Genomic DNA, 20,698 nt, shown 5'->3' on the forward strand with positions numbered 1-20,698 from the left:
CTCGGGACCAGCAGCACCAGCTTGGTTGAACTGGTTGAACTGGGAGCTGGTGGTGCTGACGGGGTGTTTGTCCCTCAAAGTGGGGTCACAGCCCGTCCCCAGGTCCAGGGTGGAAATGAGCAGGAGGGAGCAAGGCTGAGGTGACACTCGTGCCCACAGTGCCCCAGCCTGAAGCTGGGCTGCTCCTGCCTCCCCCCAGCCCAAAAGGGACAGGGCATCGTCCCCTCTGGGGCCAGGACACCCTCGGGACACCCCTCAGCTCCCACCGTGGGGAAGGAGAGGGCTGGGAGGGGAAAGCTCGACCTGTGGGGAAGGAAACACACCCCGGGCATGGAGGCTCGCAGGGATTTGGGGGTCCTGCAGGAAAAAAGGGGCAAAATTCTGCTCAGACACCAGGCTGGGACATGACTGGGGGCTTTCAACACCTTTAATGCACTGGAATTTCCCCCCTTTCCCTCGCTGACTGCAGACCATCCTCCCGCTGCCCTGGGCTGGGTGGCAGCGGCTCTGTGTCCTTCCAGCTGCCTGGGATGTCACCTCGCTGTCCCCTCTGGCACTGAGGGGTGAGGAGACCTCAGGTGGGACCCTCTGGGCACACCTGTGGAGGTTTATTTGGGAAGGGGGGGGGTAAGTCCTTACCCTGGGCACGGGATGAGCATCCCACGGATCCTGCCCACGCTCCAGAGCCAGCCTGGGCTTTTCTCCGGCCTTCCTCGGACCCCACAGCGTCCACTCCTGTCACCTGCTGATGGCAGAAACTGGTGTGAGCCCAGTGCCAGCCCGGGGAGAGCCAGGGCCAAGCCCCCATGGCACAGATGAGAGGTGGCTGTGCCACCACCATCCCAATTCCCTTCCCAAATCCCTCCCTCCGTCCCAGTCCCGCTGTGCACTTGGGGACATTTCTATTGGGGTCTGGCTCCAGCCTCCTTCGGGTGGGGACAGGCAGGAATTTGGGGTCAGTGGGTATTTGGGTGCCTGGTGGCACCTCAGGGCACCTTGAGGGGGGGCAGGTGGCAGGAGGAGCAGGAAAATCCACATCACTGGAGATGGCAGGAGAGTGGGGTCACGGAATCCTGGACTGGTTTGGGTTGGAAGGGACCTTAAAACCCATCCAGTCCCACCCCCTGCCACGGGCAGGGACACCTCCCACTACCCCAGGTTGCACCCCCCCCTCCCAGTTCCAGTCTCCTGCATTATCCCTATGGTTACATCCCCCTCCCTGCTCCCAGCTTTTCCCTCTGCCCTTCCTGAGCCCAAATTCCCTCATTAACTGGCTCCCTGGGGCATTCCTTGTGTCCCCCCTGCCTGTCCAGGCTCTGGCGCCTCTTTATGAGGTCCCACATTCCATAAATCCCCCAAAAGTGACTCTTCCTGTTGGCTCCCCCTTTGAGGGATCTCCCACTCTGGGGTTTGGATCTGTGTGGGGTGGGGGGTCAGTGCAGGAACCCTGATCCCTTCCAGGCACAGGGATTTCCCCAGGGATGCCCAGGAATGCCCAGGAATGCCCTGCATCCCAACCAGGATGCCCACACAGGGATGGGGAAGATGTGTTTGCACGTGCTGACGCTCCAGTGGGAATATTGCTTTTGGAAAAGCTCCTCCTTGATTCCCTTATCCTTTGGATTTTGCCAGAGCCCCCCTGGGCTCCCCCTCCAGGATGCTGAAAATGGGGGGGTCCTGCCAGAGGGGTCCCTGCAAGACCAGGCCCCCTCAAACCCAGTTTTCCCACTGCAATTCCATACCAGACCCCCTTCCTGGACCTCTTTCCCCCCTTCCCTGCGCTGACAATCCCACACCTGTGCCCCATCCCAAAGGAGCCTTGTCCAGGTGCCCTGGATCCCCATTTCCAGGGGTCTGTCCAGGCTTCCTGGGATTTTGGGGTTGGCTGTGGTGCTCTCTCTGCCTCCAGACAGCCAAAGCATCTCCACCTGCCCCTTCCCAGCAGTGCAGTCAGGAATGGGAATCATCCAGTGCCGTGGGAAGGGGAAGAACCGGATCTGTTCAATCTGGGAAGGGCTGGATCTATTTAAGAGTGAATTTAAGTGACAAACCGAGGTGTTTGGGGCAGGAAAACCAGCATTTCCCACTGACTGGAACGCTCAGCTGATTTTTCCCTGAGGAGTTGAGCGAGGCCTGTGGATTCTGGAGCAAACCCAAACCCCTTGGGATGTTCCCCCCAGCATTTTCTGGGACACAGTGAGAGCCACCAGCACCTTCTCTGTGCTCCAACCCGGGACCAAGGCACCTCCCAGGGAGCCCTGGGGTGGTCTGGGGGTTCAAACCCGGGTTTGGGGCACAACCCAGAAGTGCCTGAGGGAGGAACAACCCCCTGGAGATGGGGCTGTAATTGGGGTGCCTGGGGGGGTCTGCACTCCCTCCTCCCCCCCAGCCCTGCCCTCGCCAGCCTTGGAACAGCTTGAGCGTCCAGGAGGGAATTCATTTAAATAAATTTCCATAGGGATTAATCTCCCTCCTCCCAGCAGCCTGGTGGAGGTGAGAGGGGGGGGGTGTGAGGATGGGGGGCACCTTCCTCCCCCCACAGCCCTTCATCCCTCCTTCTCCAGCTTTTTGGGAAGGTTTGGAGCCCCTCCTCACCCTCACACCGGGCGGGGGGATCACAAATGCAAACCCTCCACAGCTCCCAAACTTCCCAAGGGGGGTCACAGGGACCCAAGAGTCGGCCCTGGGCGACCCCAAACACCTCCAAGGAGGGAGATTTGGGGCTGTGCAAGCTGCTGCAAAGAGGATTTTCCGTGCAGGACGTGTCCACCCCACCAGGAGCCTCGTCCTGGCCGTGCCCCCTGCACTGGGTTTTCCCTGTGGATTCCTGACCTGGCTCCGAAAATCTGCCAAATTTCGCTTTCCAGCACCCCCTGGATGGAAAAGGAGGGATGCTGAGGGGCTGCTCCATCCACATGGATCAGCCCTGGCACAGGAGAGAGGAGGGGCACGGCCATGCCACCATCCTCTCTCCCCCAAACAGGAATACCAAGGGCTGGGAAAAACCCTCTTGGAGCAGCCACACAATCCCAATACTCAGAAATCCCAGGAGAAGATTAACTCCAGGAGGTTTTCCAGCTTTTCCAGCCCTCCCCAGCACCCCTGGAGCAGGAGACATCCTTCCAGCAAAGGAAAAATTATGATCCCACCCCCTGTTAAGCGAGCACAGGAGCATTTCCATGACTGATGCAGGTTTTCTCCCCCTCCTCTGCCCGGGATTTGGGATTCAAAGCGTGGGTAGGAACTCAAATAAATCGGGATGAGTGAACACTTGGAAACAAGCAGAGCAACAGCTATTTTTGGCTGTCAAATTTGGGAGGTTTTAAGGCTCCTTCAGGGCACGAACTGCTGCAAGAATTCACTTCCACTGCAGCGAGGGGGAAGCGTGGAGAGGAAGGAGTTCCCTCCCTCCTCCCGGGGAGGTGGAGGTGGGAAAACCCAGCGATGCCAGAGGGGGGTCTTGCACCCACAGAAATGCTGATTTGGGGCTCTGGGGTGAAAAATGAGGGCTCTGGGGTGAAAAATGGGGGCTCTGGGGTGAAAAATGGGGGCTCTGGGATGAAAAATGGGGGCTCTGGGGTGAAAAATGGGGGCTCTGGGTGATTCCTGGAGGGAATGTCCCCACGGAGGGTCTGTCACTGCTGTTGCTCCCACGTGGAGTTTTTACCCACCGAGGATGGAAAGCAGAATCAAACCCCTTCCTCTGGCAGCGCCGAGGGGAGCAGAGAGTGTGAGATTTTTTTTTTGTGAAACTGAAAAAAACCCTCACCCTTTCCATTTGGTTTTTCTGGCGGGAATCCTGATCTTGCAGTGACTCACATCCCTTTGGGAACAGCTCCTGGGTGCACTCCCAGCACTGGGGCTCCAAAGCACCCACCAGCACCCGGCGCTGTCCCCGGGTCCTGCTCCTCGTTTGCCAAAGTTCATTAAGCCTTGGAGACGTGGAAAAGCAAAGGAAAACTGACTCATTAGCATAATTTTGGAATAAAACTGCCCTGCAGCTGGACATGGCCCTGCCTTCAAACCCTGAGGCTCCAGAGCTGGGCTCGCAGGGGGGAGCAGCAGCGTTTTGGGGGGCACCACAAACCCCTCTCCTTTTCCAGAAGAGGCTTTGCCCGCTCCATGTCTATTCCCAGGCAAACCCTCCGTGCTCTGCGGGCTCAGAACTGCCCCACCCCAGGGTGGGCAGCCCCCAGGGGTGCTGGGGATCTCCCCCCAAGGGGCAGCACCCCGGGGAAAGGAGCTGAATTCCACCCGGGGGGAAAGCTCGGCGTCCACGTGGAGGTTCCCGGCCCTTCGCCATGGAAACGAGCGTTGCCAAGGGAGTCAAAGATTGGGAAAACCCAAGTTTGTGTGGCAGCAGGATTGAGCTCCCGGGTCCTGGGGAGGGGGCTGTGCCCAGCTGAAGGGTCCAGCTCTATATCCACATGGAGAAACCCCCGGGATGGAGGGAATGGGGGAAAGCGGGCACGGGGCGCTGGGTGGTTCGGGGTGGGCACGGGTGAGCTCGGCCCCATCCCGGGGTTCCTCCAGCACAGAGCTGGGGATGCCAAGCCCACCAGAGCTCAAACCAAGCTTATCTACCATTAAACAGACCCCAAAAGGGCACAAAGCCACCTCAGAGCGGGCACAACCCCGGGCCCTCCCTCCCTTTCCCTTCCAGCTCCCGCTTCTCCCACCGCCCTCCGCGGGCACAGGGACTCCCGGGGAGCTTTATTAAGTTTATGGGCATGAGGAAAAGGGTTCGGGGGGCGGGGGAAAGGGGGGGGGGTGGGAATAATGCAGGCAGGGGCCACCTCTGACCTTGACCCCCGTCCCGGTCCCCGCGGCAGCTGGGCCGTCGCGGCCCCGCCGGGAGCTCAATGGGCGCTTTGTCCTCGCCCGCCGGCCCCGCTCGGCCCCGTCGCCCCCAATAATATTTATGGAGTCTCCGGTCACCTCGTTCCCCCCGCTCCCTGCATCTCAATAACCCCGATCCGGCGGGATTTATAGCCGGGAAGAGCGGCTGCTCCTCCGGCCCCGTGGTGGGTGTGGAGCGGCGGGTCCTGCCCCTCGCTCCGCTCCGGGGGTTGTTGGCAGCCCTCCAGCTTTTATTCCTCCCTTTCCTCACCAAAAAACCCCACGAATCCCTGTTTAAAAGCAAACAGGTGGAGGAATTTTCCTGCTTTTCCCAAGTTTTGCAGAGCCTCCCCCCAGCTCCACGCAGCGCCGGATCGTTCAGCTCTGCCTCTCGCTCTCTCCAGTTCCCTCTGCGGGTTAAAAGGAATCAAAAACTCCTTCCCAGACCTCCAGAGAGGAATATTTTATCCTTCTTCCATGGATGAGTGCAGCCCCAGCACGCCCAGGGCATGGGGGGGATTCAAGGGTGTGCCCTGAGCCCATGGAAATCCTCGGGAAGCTCCTCTGCATCCTGAGCTGTGGAGCAGATGATTTAAGCAGAGGGGTTTATTTGGGAAGGGTTCAACCAGGAAAACCTTAATATTTGGGGGTGAAAGGAGAGGATCAGTGAAGGTGCATGGGACAGCAATGGCCCTGGTCTGCTGGGATTTGGAAAATCCTGAGAAAGGGCAACTTTTCCTGGATCGGGGCAAGACGGGAGGGGATGTGAGTCCAGGTTCCTGCTGAGTTATTCCAGACTTTACCAAAACCAGGATCTCTGTGGGTGGGAGGAGATTGGACCAGTGTGGGCTGTTAAGGTTGTTCCCAGATTCTCTTCCAACAGCCAGGCAGGATCTTCAGGGACACTAAATCCCCTTCCACGACACGGAGTGGCTCCCACACGCTGCCCCATCCTACAGGAACTGCATTTTGGGGCCACTTTGGGAGATGCCCCAGGATCAATGAACCAAACTGGTCCCTTTCCAGCTTTTCCATCATCTTCTGCTCAATCCTTCAGTTCGGAGCAGTGCAGGGAGGGTCAATCCTCCAGTGCCAACGGGGGTTCTGGTGCTGGTTTGGTGCTGGTTTGGTGCTGGTTTGGTGCTGGTTTGGTGCTGGTTTGGTGCTCCCTCCTGGTGCTGGAGCTGGGAGGTGACTGGCAGCAGAGTGCTGGGGTGCTGGACGTGCCCACAGACCTCCCTGCATGGAAAATCCTCCTTTAGGGCTGCTCAACCCCAGAGCTGCAGGGACCCGGGGCTGGGGGGGACACGGTCTGTCCTGGTCCCCAAATCCCACGTGGGAGAGAGGAAGGAGGAGAAACAGAGATGGTGGGGGAGGCAGAGCCACGATTCCCACGTGTGCTGAGCTCTCTGAGCTGATCCATGGGGGAACTGTCCCCGAGCTCTCTGAGCTGATCCATGGGGGAACTGTCCCCGAGCTCTCTGAGCTGATCCATCGGGGAACAGCCACAGCCTCTGTCCCCCCGTCCCCGCCGCACCCCAGGGAAGCAGGAGCATCCCCTAAACCTGAGCCAGAGCTGCTTCCAGCCTGTTTTAAGGAGGAAATCAGTTTGTTTTCCTCCTCCTCTGCCGGTTGGAAGGCGCCTGGGGCACGAGCTGTGCTGCCTCTTCCCAAGGCCAGGGCGCAGGGGCTGCTCCACTGAGCATCTCCCGTCGGCTCCTTCTTGGCCCCCTTCCCGAGGGCTCCTTCAGGGAAATGCTGCCTGACACCAGCCCCGGAGCTCCAGAGGCTGGAGATGGATCCAGAGGCTGGAGATGGATCCAGAGTGTCACCTCCTGCCACCTCCCTCGTCCCCAGGTCCGTGGAGGACGGACACACCCCTGCAAAGAGCAGGGAGAGTCCTGGCAGGCAAATGTGACCGGATTTTTTGGGAAGCTGGAGCGGCAGAGCTCCTTTGTAAAGGGTTCGTGCTGCTCCCCGTGCAGGGCAGGAGCAGCAGGATGCTGATGGAGCAGGAGGAGGATGGTTCTTGGGCGCTGTGGGTTTGCTCCAGGTGGGAATCGTGGGTTTAACCGCAGGAGGAAGGTGTGGGAAGGCGGCTGGGGGGAGTCAGCTCGCGGGGGGATGTGGAGCCAGCAACCACCCCCAAGCCCCAAACCAGCCCGGAAAGGGGCTGGACCCACCAGGGATGGGGTCAGACGCTCCCAAAGTCTCCTGGGAAGGGGGCTGGACCCACCAGGGATGGGGTCAGACGCTCCCAAAGTCCCCTGGGAAGGGGGCTGGACCCACCAAGGATGGGGTCAGACGCTCCCAAAGTCCCCTGGGAAGGGGGCTGGACCCACCAGGGATGGGGTCAGACGCTCCCAAAGTCCCCTGGGAAGGGCTGGGAGCGGCAGAAACCTCCCGGGAGCTGCCGGTGGGCGACGGGAGGGTGGCTGGAGGGAGCAGCATCTCCAGCTTGCTGAGCTCGGCATAATTGTTGGGAAAGCGCCGCGCACATGCTGAGCTCCATAATTATCAGCCTTGTCTGCCAGGCCCTGCCTGCCTCCCTCCCTCCCCCCAGCACCACGGCACACTTGATTATGATTATGGTGGCTAATTTTGTCTGGTGCATCTTCGGCATATGGGCCCCCACCTGCTCGGAATATGCAAACGCCGCTGATTTGCTCCCTCCCCGGGGCCGGGGGGGGCCCGTGGGCAGGCGGGGAGGGGGGTCTGGGAACAAAGGAGCCCCCTCTGTGCAGGCCCTGGGCACAAAGAGCCGCTGGCGGGGCCGGGGCTGCCCCTGGCACGGCAATGCCCACCCTGGGGAGGGGGTTGTGGTGGGTGTGGGGCTGCCCCTGGCACAGCAGTGCCCACCCTGGGGAGGGGGTTGTGTTGGGTGTGGGGCTGCCCCTGGTATGGCAATGCCCACCCCGGGGAGGGGGTTGTGGTGGGTGTGGGGCTGCCCCTGGCACAGCAATGCCCACCCCGGGGAGGAGAGGGGGTTGTGGTGGGTGTGGGGCTGCCCCTGGCACGGCAGTGCCCACCCCGGGGAGGAGAGGGGGTTGTGGTGGGTGTGGGGCTGCCCCTGGCACGGCAGTGCCCGCCTCAGGGAGTATGGGGGGGTTGTGGTGGGTATGGGGTTGCCCCTGGCACAGTAGTGCCCACCCCGGGGAGGGGAGAGGGGGTTGTGGTGGGTGTGGGGGAGCAGGGAGATGTGGAGAGCTCACCCCTGGCTGGAACACACAGCACGGTGGGGACACGTGGCATCGTGGCAAGGACATTTATGGTCACGATCAACGCGCTGCAGAGACCCCCCTTGACGTGCAACCCCCCCCCCAGGCTCCACCCTGGCTGTCCCCCACTGCCACGGGGTGCATGCCCACCCCACAGCCCTGCTGGACCATCCCTGGGTTGTTTGGGAAAGGGGTTTGGCCCTGTAGGACCATCCCTCTGTTATTTGAGACTGGCCCTGCAGGACCATCCCTGTATTTATTATTTGGGGTTGTCCCTGCAGGACCATCCCTGTGTTATCTGGGGAAGGGGTTTGGCCCTGCAGGACCATCCCTGTATTCATTATTTGGGGTTGGCCCTGCAGGACCATCCCTGTATTTATTATTTGGGGTTGTCCCTGCAGGACCATCCCTGTATTTATTATTTGGGGTTGTCCCTGCAGGACCATCCCTGTATTCATTATTTGGGGTTGTCCCTGCAGGACCATCCCTGTGTTATTTGGGGTTGTCCCTGCAGGACCATCCCTGTATTCATTATTTGGGGTTGTCCCTACAGGACCATCCCTGTGTTATTTGGGGTTGTCCCTACAGGACCATCCCTGTGCTGTCTGGGGAAGGGGTTTGTCCCTGCAGGACCATCCCTGTATTTATTATTTGGGGTTGTCCCTGCAGGACCATCCCTGTGTTATTTGGGGTTGTCCCTGCAGGACCATCCCTGTGTTATTTGGGGTTGTCCCTACAGGACCATCCCCGTGCTGTCTGGGGAAGGGGTTTGGCCCTGCAGGACCATCCCTGTGTTATTTGGGGTTTGGCCCTGCAGGACCATCCCTGTATTTATTATTTGGGGTTGTCCCTGCAGGACCATCCCTGTGTTATTTGGGGTTGTCCCTGCAGGACCATCCCTGTATTTATTATTTGGGGTTGTCCCTGCAGGACCATCCCTGTATTCATTATTTGGGGTTGTCCCTGCAGGACCATCCCTGTGTTATTTGGGGTTGTCCCTGCAGGACCATCCCTGTATTCATTATTTGGGGTTGTCCCTGCAGGACCATCCCTGTATTCATTATTTGGGGTTGTCCCTGCAGGACCATCCCTGTGTTATTTGGGGTTGTCCCTGCAGGACCATCCCTGTGTTATTTGGGGTTGTCCCTGCAGGACCATCCCTGTATTCATTATTTGGGGTTGTCCCTGCAGGACCATCCCTGTGTTATTTGGGGTTGTCCCTGCAGGACCATCCCTGTATTCATTATTTGGGTTTGGCCCTGCAGGACCATCCCCGTGCCGTGTGGGAGGGGCGGGAGCGGGGCCGGGCTCCGCGGGGCTCATCAAAGGCTCGGTGTGCCGGGGAAGGGCAGCCGAGGTGGGCTCCCGTCTGCCTCGTCAGGGGGCTTTGCCATGCTAATGGATAATTAGACAGGCAGACAGACTGACAGGGATCCAGATGGATGGATGGATGCCACGAGGATCTGGTGACAGATAAATAGGCAGATGCTAATGGGCAGCGCAAACAACAGCTCAGACTCCTGCTAATTCCCACTGTAATTTTTAAGCTCTCTCCATCCTCTCCCCCCTCCCCTTCTCCCCCCTCTCTCCCCCAATCCCGAGCTCTCACCGGCACATCACTTATATTTATTTTAATTTCTTTCTCCCACAGAAATGGTTTGGGGGAGGGAGGGGGGGGCTCAGAGGAATAACGAGCAGCTCTGGGCTGAGCTGGGTGTCGTGGGGGGGGGGCTCGGGGAGCTGAAACCCCTGGGACCACCCTGGGACCAGCCAGGACCAGCCCTGACACTGGGGGGGCATCTCCCCGACGCTAATTATTTTTTTTTTTAATTAAAACAAAACCACGAAAATAAAATATTTCTAACCCCTTTTTTTTTCTTTTTTTTTGCCCCCAACTAGAAGACGGGGAAGAAACCAGTGAATGGAGGGGAGGAGGCCGGGGTGGATTAGAGCGGGAGAGCCCGAGACAAAAGAAACATCCTCGCTTGTTTTCCCTTTGCCGCGGGGAATCCACGTGGCGGCTGCGGGAAGGCGGGGAAAGAGGGAAGAGGAGAGAAATCCTGCCGGGAAGGGGACATTTCCAGCCCCGGTGGGTGCTGCTCGCCTGCCCCGAGGGTCGGGCTCCTCGGTGGGACCCTGGATCCCGGGATTCCCGGGATTCCCGGGATATGGGGGGGGATTCTCAGGGACTCAGACCTTCGGGTATTCCCGGGTATTCCCGGCTCGGCGGGGATGTCGCTGTTGTCACCCCCCTGGTGCCACCCTGCCAAGCTGAGCCCTGGCATGAGATGGGTCCTCGAGCATCCTCCCGGGGGTAGCAGCTCCTCTGCCTCCTCTGCTGCTCCTCTCCACCCTCTCTGCCCATCTCCTGCCTCATCCCCTCGCCCTGATTTGTGTCCCAGCCCATCAGCCCCCTCCATCCTCTGCTCCTTCTTCCACTCTCTCCCTTTTCCTCTCCGTGGTTTTTATGATTTCTCCTCTGTTCCTCCCTCTCTCTCTCTCTCCCTGGCCTATTTTCTCTCCTACTTTACTGGTTTCCCTCCTTTTCCCCCCCCCCCCCTTGCTCCTTTTCCCTCTCTCTGGGGTATTTTCTCCCTCTCTGCCACCCCGGGAAGGCCTGGCAGAGATGGACAATCCCCCCAGAGCTGCTGTCCCCGTGGAGTTGGGTCCCACAGGTGAATCCCCTGCTCCTATTTCAAGGCTGAGCTGCAGAAAATCCAGCCCAGGAGATGCCACCAGTGCCTCCTGCACCCCGGGAGAGAGGCAGAGCCTACTCTGGGCTGAGGCAGAACCCGGCAGCTCATCCCCAAAGGCACCCAGGGCACCCCTGCTCCCACCCTGGTCACCCCTGCTCCCACCCAGGGCACCCCTGCTCCCACCCTGGTCACCCCTGTTCCCACCCAGGGCACCCCTGCTCCCACCCTGGGCACCCCTGTTCCCACCCTGGTCACCCCTGCTCCCACCCTGGGCACCCCTGCTCCCACCCAGGACACCCCTGCTCCCACCCTGGTCACCCCTGCTCCCACCCAGGACACCCCTGCTCCCACCCTGGTCACCCCTGCTCCCACCCAGGACACCCCTGCTCCCACCCAGGACACCCCTGCTCCCACCCTGGTCACCCCTGCTCCCACCCAGGGCACCCCTGCTCCCACCCTGGTCACCCCTGCTCCCACCCAGGACACCCCTGCTCCCACCCTGGTCACCCCTGCTCCCACCCAGGACACCCCTGCTCCCACCCTGGCCACCCCTGCTCCCACCCAGGACACCCCTGCTCCCACCCTGGTCACCCCTGCTCCCACCCAGGACACCCCTGCTCCCACCCAGGGCACCCCTGCTCCCACCCAGGACACTCCTGCTCCCACCCAGGACACCCCTGCTCCCACCCTGGTCACCCCTGCTCCCACCCTGGGCACCCCTGCTCCCACCCAGGGCACTCCTGCTCCCACCCTGGTCACCCCTACTCCCACCCAGGGGGTGTCCAGCACCCTGTGCCCGCCCGTGGCCGGAGCTGGAGGAGAAACCCCCCCATTTCTGCCTTATTTCCCCCAAACTGATGCCAAAGGGGAGGTCCCTGTCACTGCAGGAGGCTCCAGCACCCGCTATGTAGGTCAGAGCTGATGGGGAGGGAGAGCAGGGGGGGCCCAGCCCCGGGGTGGCCCCTGTCAGATCCCGGGATTCCATCTGGGATTAAACCCCGGCAGCCTCTTACCACCACCAGATAAATAGATATAATATATATAAATAGATATAATACATATAAAAACATACACACACCATATCACCATATATATACACACCTATATATTTATATATATATGTGTATAATTTCAGCTCATTTCTCGTTTCAGGTGGAAGCAGCTCCCCAGCACAGTTATAAGTGTTACCAGAATTTATCCTGTCGCAAATATTCCCGTTTTTTAAACAAAAAAACCAATTCCAGTTCTCAGCAACTTACTGGGAAAGAGCCCGGGGGGTGTTTTTTCTGCCCAGCTCCCACAGGTATTCCCCATTTCCTCCCTTTGCTTTAGGAGCTAAGGGGGGAAAAAAAAGGGGGAAATATTTTCCTTATAAATACAGATGTATATAAAATATCTCAGGGGTTTGGGATATTTTACATACAGGTCCCTCTTTGCAGGAGTTTTCAGGTCTGCTCACGTCACCTGGCTCGGGTGGGTAAATCCCAGCAGTTACAGGGTGAAAAAAAAAAAGGTGGGAATGGCAAAAGCTTCAAATTCCCAGCTTTAAAAAAAAAATAAAATACCTTTTCTGGGCACAGAGATTTGGAAACTCCTTCAGCTCCCAAATCTTTTCCTTCCCATCAGGAAGGAGCTTCACCCACCCCTGTCCACCAGCAAAGGGCAGCACCTGGATGACACCAGGCACGTCGGGAAGAAGGACAATGTTGGGAATGTGAGGAGCAGAGAGGCTGAAAACCTGACTTTTTCTTGTGGGGAATTAATTTTGGACCAACCAGGATTCCTTGGCCTGCCCAAATCCTTTTTGTTTCCCTCCCTTTTTCGGGTGGTCACCTGAAAGCACCCGGATGGTTTGTAGGGAGGGGACAAACGGGAGCACGTTGGCCAAGACAGGGGGACAACAATCCAGGGACAACATTCCAGGGACAACAATCCAGGGACAACAATCCAGGGACAACAATCCAGGGACAACATTCCAGGGACAACAATCCAGGGACAACATTCCCAGGACGACATTCCCGGGATGGAGGAGGCGTTAATTAGGATGCAGGAGCCGTTCCTTGGGTGCAAGAAGTGGAGGGGGAAGGGTTAAGGGGCAGAGGGGGGGACGGAGGGGTGAGAAGAAAGCCCAGGGGGGGAAAAAAGAAGGGCCCTGGTGCAGCACCCGGGGCTTGATGGCTTAATTACCATATTCAAATCTAATTAATTCCCCTTTGCATAAAAAGGCCACGGCGGGCGTGGGACCAGCCTTGCAGATGGCGTCTCATGCTCAGCACCATTTTGGGGCCGCCGGCCATCTTAGGGAGGAGGAGGAGGAAAAGGAGGGAAAGGAGGAAAAGGAGGAGGAGGAGGAGGAGGAGGAGGAGGAGGAGGAGGAGGATGGTTCTGCCCACGGTGCTGAGCGTCTGCCAGGGGCACCCATGGGGCACCAAACGGCCCCATCCCGGTGTCGACGCCCCTTGGAGGGAGAGGAGGATGTTTCGAAGCAGGAGGGAGAAGAAATGAAGGAGAAACGGGCGGGGAGGGGGTTCGGTGGGATGGAGCGTCGGAACTCGGGGTGTTCGGGGGCTCCTCGCCCTCAGCTGGGGCTCCCAACCCCACCCTGGGGTCTCCAGGTGGGAAGGGGACGATCCCACCCGTCCTGAAGGCCCACGTGGGGATGGGTGTCCCCAGGGGGGTTGTTGGGAGGGTGGGTGAGGAGGAAGGAGCATTCCAGACCCACCTCCGGGGGGTGATCCCGCAGGGACACACCCGCACACCCCTCAGGTGCCACCCAGCAGGAAAACCCCGAGGAAATCCAGCCTCAACCAGCAGATTCCCAACCCCCCCTGCCCTGCACAGGCCTCGTTCTGGGGGGAAAATGGGATAAATATTCCTCATCTCCCCGCTGTGTGTTTGGGGCGAGCCAAATCCCTGCTGGAAAACCAGCCCGGAGCAGCGTGGGCTGCCCGTGGCAGTGCCCACACCAGCTGCCAGGCTCACCCTGGCAAAGGTGAAAGTTATTTTTCCTAATGTTTTGGACAGCTCTGCTGTCACGTGGAAGGACTTGGAGGAGGGAGGACCGCAGGGGATGTGGATTTTCTCCCTTGACTGACTCCCAAGGATGGGATGAGCTGCTGCTGCTGCTGCTGCTGCAGGGCCGGGTGTCCTCCCCACCCCCCTTCCCCGGCGCTGAGGGGGGGTTGGGATGAAGCTCTTACCCCAAAACCGGCTCCCAGAAAAAGCTGGAAGTCCCTTTTGCGGCTGAATCCCAGGAAAAGTGATTTTTTTTTGAGCACAGGAGGATTTATGGATGAGGCTGCACACCCAGACGGGGGCAAAGCCAGAGGTGAGGGGGGGAAAATTCCCCTTCGTGCTGTTTAAAGGGTGTGTTCGGGTCGTGGAGGAAAGATTTTTAGATGTAAATTGAAAAGGAAATAAGGGGGAAAAGTCAATTATTTGGCAACCAAAAGCTGGCAGCGACAGCCCAGTTTTCCACCAGCTCGGGAAGGGGGAGCAATCCAAACGTTTCCAAAGTGGAATATATGTAATATGGGGATAAAACCTGGGTTTTTTCCTCCCAAAAACAACGAGAAAATAATCATTGTGGCACCTCACTGAGCTGGTGAGGAGCAGCCCCTTCCATGGTGCTGCTCCCTTATCCCCCCAAATCCCTGTTGGAGGGAGCCTGGAGGGAGGTTTTTCATGGAAAACCCCAGTGCCAGCGGTCTGGGCTTGCAGGAGTGGAGAGGAAAGCAAGGAAAGCCCAACCTTACCCCGTCCAGGAGAGGTGAAGGGGTGCTGAGCATCCTTGGGAAAGCCAAGCCAACGTCCCGAGCCCGGATCCGCCGGCGCTGCCTCGTCCCGGAGGGATGGGATGGAACAGCTTGGTCACTGCAGACCCATTCCAGGAGCAGCCTGGGAGCTCCCAGGGGCAGGAATGCCCAGTCCATGGCACCCACGGGGCTCCTCCATCCTTGGATTTCCAGGCTGAGGGTGTTTTGGGGGAGGGGGTGTCTTCCTGGGGCTCTGGTGCCCCATCCCTGCTCCCGGTGAGGGGTGTGGGGGGATCCCGGTGATCAGAGCAGTGGGGGGAGTTCTCCTCTGCAAAAAAAAAATCCAAAATGGGGCATTTGGTCACCTCCAAAAGCACGGTGATCACCTCCAAACCCTCAGGGGTCACCTCCAAACTCTCACTGATCACCCCCAAACCCTCACGAGTCATCCCCAAAACCCTGGCGGATAATCCCGAAACCCTCAGGGGTCACCTCCAAAGCCTCACTGATCACCTCCAAACAACATTGATCACCTCTAAACCTTCATTGATCACCTCCAAAAGCACGGTGATCACCTCCAAACCCTCAGGGGTCACCTCCAAACTCTCACTGATCACCCCAAACCCTCATGAGTCATCCCCAATAATAATAATCCCGAAACCCTCATGGGTCACCTCCAAAGCCTCACCTTCAAACAACATTGATCACCTCTAAACCCTCAATGATCACCTCCAAAAGCACAGTGATCACCTCTAAACCCTCATTTATCACCTCCAAAGGCACAGTGATCATCTCTAAACCTTCATTGATCACCTCCAAACAACACTGATCACCTCTAAACCCTCAATGATCACTTCCAAAAGCACAGTGATCACCTCTAAACCTTCATTGATCACCTCCAAACGGCAGTGATCACCTCCAGACCCTCATGGATCACACCCAAACCCTCACTGGCCATCCCCAAACCGCAGTGACAACTTCCAAACCACAGCAATCACCTCCAGCACCCGCTGCCGGGGAGGGGACGCCTTAATCTGCCCCAAATCCGCCTTTTTATCACCCAAACCCACGTCAGGCGGAGGTGAGAACTTCACCTCTCGCTGGCCCCAGCACCCACCTTCACCCCGGGGTGTGTGTGTGGGGGGCACCCCCAAACCCCATCCCCTCCAACACCAGAGGGGGAGCACCCCAAAAACCCCGGAGCTGATGGTGCTGCCGCCCCGGACGGGCAGGGGGGACACACAGACACCCCCCAGGGGGACACCCGAGGGGACGGGGGGGCTCAGACACAATGGGGCCATTGAGGGGCCGCGCCGGGGGGTCCCGGCCCTTCCTGCCCAGACACAATAGGGGCGGCCCCGAGCGCTTTGTGCGGCCGCCGCCCCCCGGCCCCTCCTCTCCGTCCCCCCGGGATAATGGAGCGGCTTTGTGTGCGCGGCTGGACCGGGGCTCGGCGGCCGAGAGGGAGAGCCCGTGTTTGTCTGCCCGGGGGGGAGCGGATCGGCCGGGAAAGGGCCGGGCGGGAGCGGCGGGAGCGGGGCCGGGAGCGGCAGCGCTGGCCTTGCACGGCCCCGGAGCTGCGGCGGCATTCCCGGGGATGCTGGGGATGGAGGGATATTCCTGGTCCTGCCGGGAAATGGCATTCCCGGGGATACTGGGGATGGAGGGATATTCCCCGGGCTGCTGGGGATGGAGGGATATTCCCGGGGCTGCTGGGGATGGATATTCCTGGTCCTGCCAGGGAATGGGCATTCCCAGGCTGCTGGGGATGGATGGATATTCCCGGTGCTGCTGAGAATGAATATTCCTAGTCCTGCCAGGGAACGGTCATCCCTGCTGCTGGGGAATGGATATTCCTGGTGCTGCTGGGGAATGGGAATGTCCAGTCCTCTCTGGGAGCTTGGAGTGGTGCAGCCTGGTGACTGTGCTGCTGCTGGACCTGTCACTCAAACCCCATCCCTGGTCAGACCCGTCCCATCCCAGTGACCCTTCCAGTGACCATCCCAGTGACCATCCCAGTGACCATCCCACCAAACACCGACTCCCATCACAAATTCCCGGTGGCAGAGGGTCAGTGTCCCCCTGCCTGGCTCTGTCTCTCCCCCCCAGCCCCTGAGATCCCCCCCGGCCACCATTCCTGGGGCTGGGATCAACAAAACCTATGGAAGATTAATTCCCTGCCCGCCTCACTCGTGCTGTACCAGCATTCCAGGATGGGAATGGGATGGAATAACCCCTGACTTCGGTGTAGCCAGAGCTGCAAAGAGCAGGATTAATAAGAACTAGGCTTTAATTTCAGCAACCCTAAACAGGTCCCTTTTCCTGCAGCATTCCCAGCTCCACGTCGGGCATTCAAGGAATGGGGGAGCTCTGAAGATGACGGTCCTTGCTGCTCCAGCAGGGCAAATCCAGCCCTGGCACCATCCAGCTGGGAAAACCGCTGGACTGCAGCCCAGGCAAGCATCCAGCGTTGCGTGGGTACACACGTGTGCCCGTGGGGACACGCCAATGCCACGCGTGTGCCACGTGGCTCCGCTCGGAGCAAGGTCGGGGTCCCTCCGGCAGCGAAGGCTGCACAAAGCAGAGCTGAAAACTGGGATTGTTCCCTGGCAAACCAGGTCTGGAAACTTCACATTTATCCTGGGGATTGGGGCAGGGGTTTAAACCGCTGAGATTTGGGTTCTGAAATCGGGTCTGACCTCGTTGATTCTGCAGGTGCTGATATTTGGTGAAAACATGGAATTTTGCTTCCCCGGGTTTCAGCCTGATGGGCCTGTGCTCCCTGTTGGGCACTCAGGGGATATTTGCCAGCCCAGGCCCTTCCCAAGGGGTCAAGGTGGGGTTGTGACTTCTGGAAAACCCCAAATCCCATCGCGCCGGGGGCGGGTTCATCCCCCCCGTGCTCCAACAGCACATCCCGGGATTCCCACCCCGCACAACGGGCGGCATTTTGAGGCGCCAGCGGCCACCAGGCTGGAGGTGACATCTCAGCAGCACATCCCTCTTCCCCAGGATATCCTCCTGCTGGATTTTGGGGTCGGTGTGGCCGTGCAGGGTGAGCACCTCCAGCAGCATCACCCCGGGGCGCCCCAATCCCACATCCCGGGTGCCCTCGGGGCTGAGCCGGGCGGGGGAGAGCGGCTGGACCGAGGAGGGGATGATTAGGGTGGCCTGTGGAGTAATTATCTCATTGGGCAACTAATACCCTTTCAGCCAGAGCGGGGTGGGGAAGTATTGTTCGGGCTTAGGGATTACATCAACCCGCTGGAGCAGACAATGTGCTCCCCCTGGGAAGAGGCAGCTCAGCCCCAGGGGGAGAGGAGGGAGGCAGGGGCCGAAGCTGTCTCAATTAGCGAGTGTCCCGGCGAGGAAGAGGGTGGTGGGGGCTCCTGGGGGGGACGTTGAGCATCTTTAACCCTTCATGCTCCTCCCTCGAGGGCCACTCGGTCTGTCACCCCCTCGCTGAGCCCTGCAGGGACACGGGGGTGCCAGCAGGGCTGGATGTGTCCCCTCTGCCCGTTGTGCCGGGCAAAGCGAAGCACGGCCTGTTTTCCCCTTTTTTCTGCCCTGTTTTCTTCCCGACAGCCCAATGCCAGCCCCTTCCAGGCTCCCAGTCCTGGGGACAGGCTGAGGGACACCAGAAGGGCCAGGAGGGAACAGCAGAGCAGCCAGGCAGGGGCGAGCAGGGCACGTCCCCGTCCTCAGCCCCCCAAAAAAAACAGCGCCGAGGACGATGACAACGACACAGCGACACAGCGACAGCCCCACAGCGACAACGACGGCCCCACACACCCTCACACGGCATTTGGGGCCCAGCAGGTCCTCAGCATCCCCCTGGACCGCCGGCTCCCGGGCTGGGGCGGGGCTGGGGGGGGTATTTTTGGTCGGGCTCGCGGTAAATGAGGCGTAAGCCCGGGCGGGCCGGCGGCGGCCACCGCGCCAGGTTAGCGGCGGAGCGAGGGGGCCGGGCCGGCTCCACCTGGCCCTCGCCATCCGTGGGGGTGATGATTAAACACCGGGGCTCCCAGCTGCCATACATTTTTAAATAAATGAATAATACATAGAGGGGGTGATAAATAAATAACGGGCCCCCGCACATTTTGAACTTAGCCTCTGAGAAAAATCCTTTTAGTTCAAAAGGACCGGGGGCGCGCTCGGGAGAGGGGGGGAAGCCCATGCATTTTGAATGGGGCTGCCATCGAGTGTCAGGGCTTGGCAAGGGAGACGAGGGGGAGAGGGAGGGAAGGGGGGGAAAGGAGGGAGAAAACCGGCCTCGACACACGCGGGGGGAGGTGGGGAGGGACGGGGAAGAGGGTCCTTGGGCATGGCTGCGGTGGGATCAGGCGGCTAAGGATGCCCCGGTGCCGGGCACTGAATCCTCGGGAAGGAGGAGGAGGAGGGGGATGGGGGGTAGCTGTGGCGGGAGGGGAAGGGCAGCCCCTGAAAAAGGTGAGCAGCACGTGAAAGGTCGGGTCCCGTGTCGAGGAGGAGCCCCCGTTTAGCAGAGCAATGAAAGGTCGGGTCCCGTGTCGGGCTCCTCCCGAGGAGGAGCCCCCGTTTAGCAGAGCAAAGGCAGCGTTTACTCGGCAGTAAAGATATAAAGAGGTGGGTGGCCCTGGAAGGCGGCCCAGACAAATACAAGGGGATTAGCCAAGGGCAAGGTGTGAGCAGAGGGGTGAAGGGAGGGGAGGACGGGCAGGGAGAGCCGCGAGCGGGGGCATCACGGGCTGCCCACAGCGGGGAAGGGGCACCGAGGCACAGGAGGGTGGGGTGTGGGTGTGAGGGACAGGGTTATCCCCTTTGGGGGGAATCCAGGGAACCCCCAAGTCACAGGAGAGGGAGGTGGGATCAGCTCTGGGGCTGCCCCAGATCCCTGCACAGGGTGCCTGGTGGCACAAACCTGCCCTGCCACGTGCCCCTGCCAGGGCAGCCACGCACACACACGTGTGTTCTGGCCGGGCACAGCCACCCACATGCATGGCACCTGTGTCCCTGCCATGTACACACATGTCCCTGCCATGTACACACATGTCCCAGCCATGCACAGCCATGCACATGTATGTTCTAACCATGCACAGCCACCCACCTGCACCTCCGGGCCACGCACAGCCATGACACGCGTGTCCCAGCCATGTACACACGTGTCCTGGCCACGCCCATGTGTGTCCTAACCATGCACACACATGTTCCAGCCACACACAGCCATGTACACGTGTGTCCTGGCCATCCACAGGCGTGTCCCAGCCGTGTACACACGTCCTGACCTGGCACATCCACGCACGGGTGAACTCCAGCCCAGCCCAGTCATGCCCACGAGCAGCCCATCCATGCCCACACGTGTCCCAGCTGTGCCCACACATGTCCCAGCCGTGCCCACACGTGTCCCAGGACAGCTGGGACCCTCCCTCACCCTTCCCAAAGCCTGAGCTGCCGCCGAGGCAACTTCAATTCCCTAATTCTCCGCTCGCCCCCGCGGCCGCTCGCCCGCCTCGCTAAGTGGGTATTGATTTATTAGGGCTGTAATTTAAGGCAGAACGTTTTAAAATGAACTCACACACCGAACCCGGGCGCGGGAATAAACAAGACCTGATTTATTTGCTGCCTGTTTCGTGGTGGATGCAGGGCTGGGCTGGGCTGGGCTGGGCTGGGCTGGGCTGGCAGCACGTGGGGACAGGATGTGCCCTGGAATGGGAGGGCTGGGAAGGGAGCAGCCCCCTCGCCCCCTGTGAGGGCTGCAGAGCACCCCTGCACTTCAAATCCTGCACCCCCTCAGCAGGAATGACCCCCAAGCCCCCTCAGTGCCGGGGTGCAGGGGACGGCGACAGCGAGGGCAGCGCTGGCAGAGCCCGGCTTGGCCTGTGCCCTGTGCAGGGGCATCGCACACCCACCCCACTGGCAGCACCAAAACCACCCCAAAACTCCCCATTAGCACTCTGGAACCTGCAGGGTGTGAGGTTCGAGCAAACCCCTCTCCCTCTCCCCCAGCAAAGACCACCCAGCTCCACCCTCCGAGGCCGGAGCTCCACCGGCATCAACCAGCCGTGCTCCAGGGATGCCCCCAGCCTGGATGGCGGGGGTTATTTCACCCACCCACATCCCCCCGGGGCTCAGCATCCCCCCCTCGGCCTCCACCAGCTGAGTGCCGGGTGTCAGAGCCCCGCCAGGTCCCATCTGCGGGGCCCCGGCCCCG

At 59.9% G+C, this 20,698-nt stretch overlaps 1 protein-coding gene across 4 annotated transcripts in view; it reads right to left on the bottom strand.

Moving 5' to 3' along the window:
- Positions 1-413: 413 nt before the first annotated feature.
- LOC135403494 (collagen alpha-2(I) chain-like) overlaps positions 414-20,698 on the bottom strand; it is a 31,726-nt gene continuing 11,441 nt past the window's right edge. The window contains exons 2-4 of one of the 4 annotated variants that reach the window (XM_064637583.1): positions 14,509-14,836; positions 640-742; positions 414-556 (exon numbers count right to left, since the gene is read on the bottom strand). The gene's annotated coding sequence lies outside the window, so the exon portion shown is untranslated. Of the gene's footprint in view, positions 557-639; positions 746-5,430; positions 6,079-11,776; positions 12,089-14,508; positions 14,837-20,698 lie in introns of those variants that run through there. The other 3 variants (XM_064637582.1, XM_064637584.1, XM_064637585.1) reach the window with 3 other exon arrangements.

The sequence above is a fragment of the Pseudopipra pipra genome, chromosome 27 (genome assembly GCF_036250125.1).
Source record: "Pseudopipra pipra isolate bDixPip1 chromosome 27, bDixPip1.hap1, whole genome shotgun sequence".
Lineage (NCBI taxonomy): Eukaryota > Metazoa > Chordata > Aves > Passeriformes > Pipridae > Pseudopipra > Pseudopipra pipra.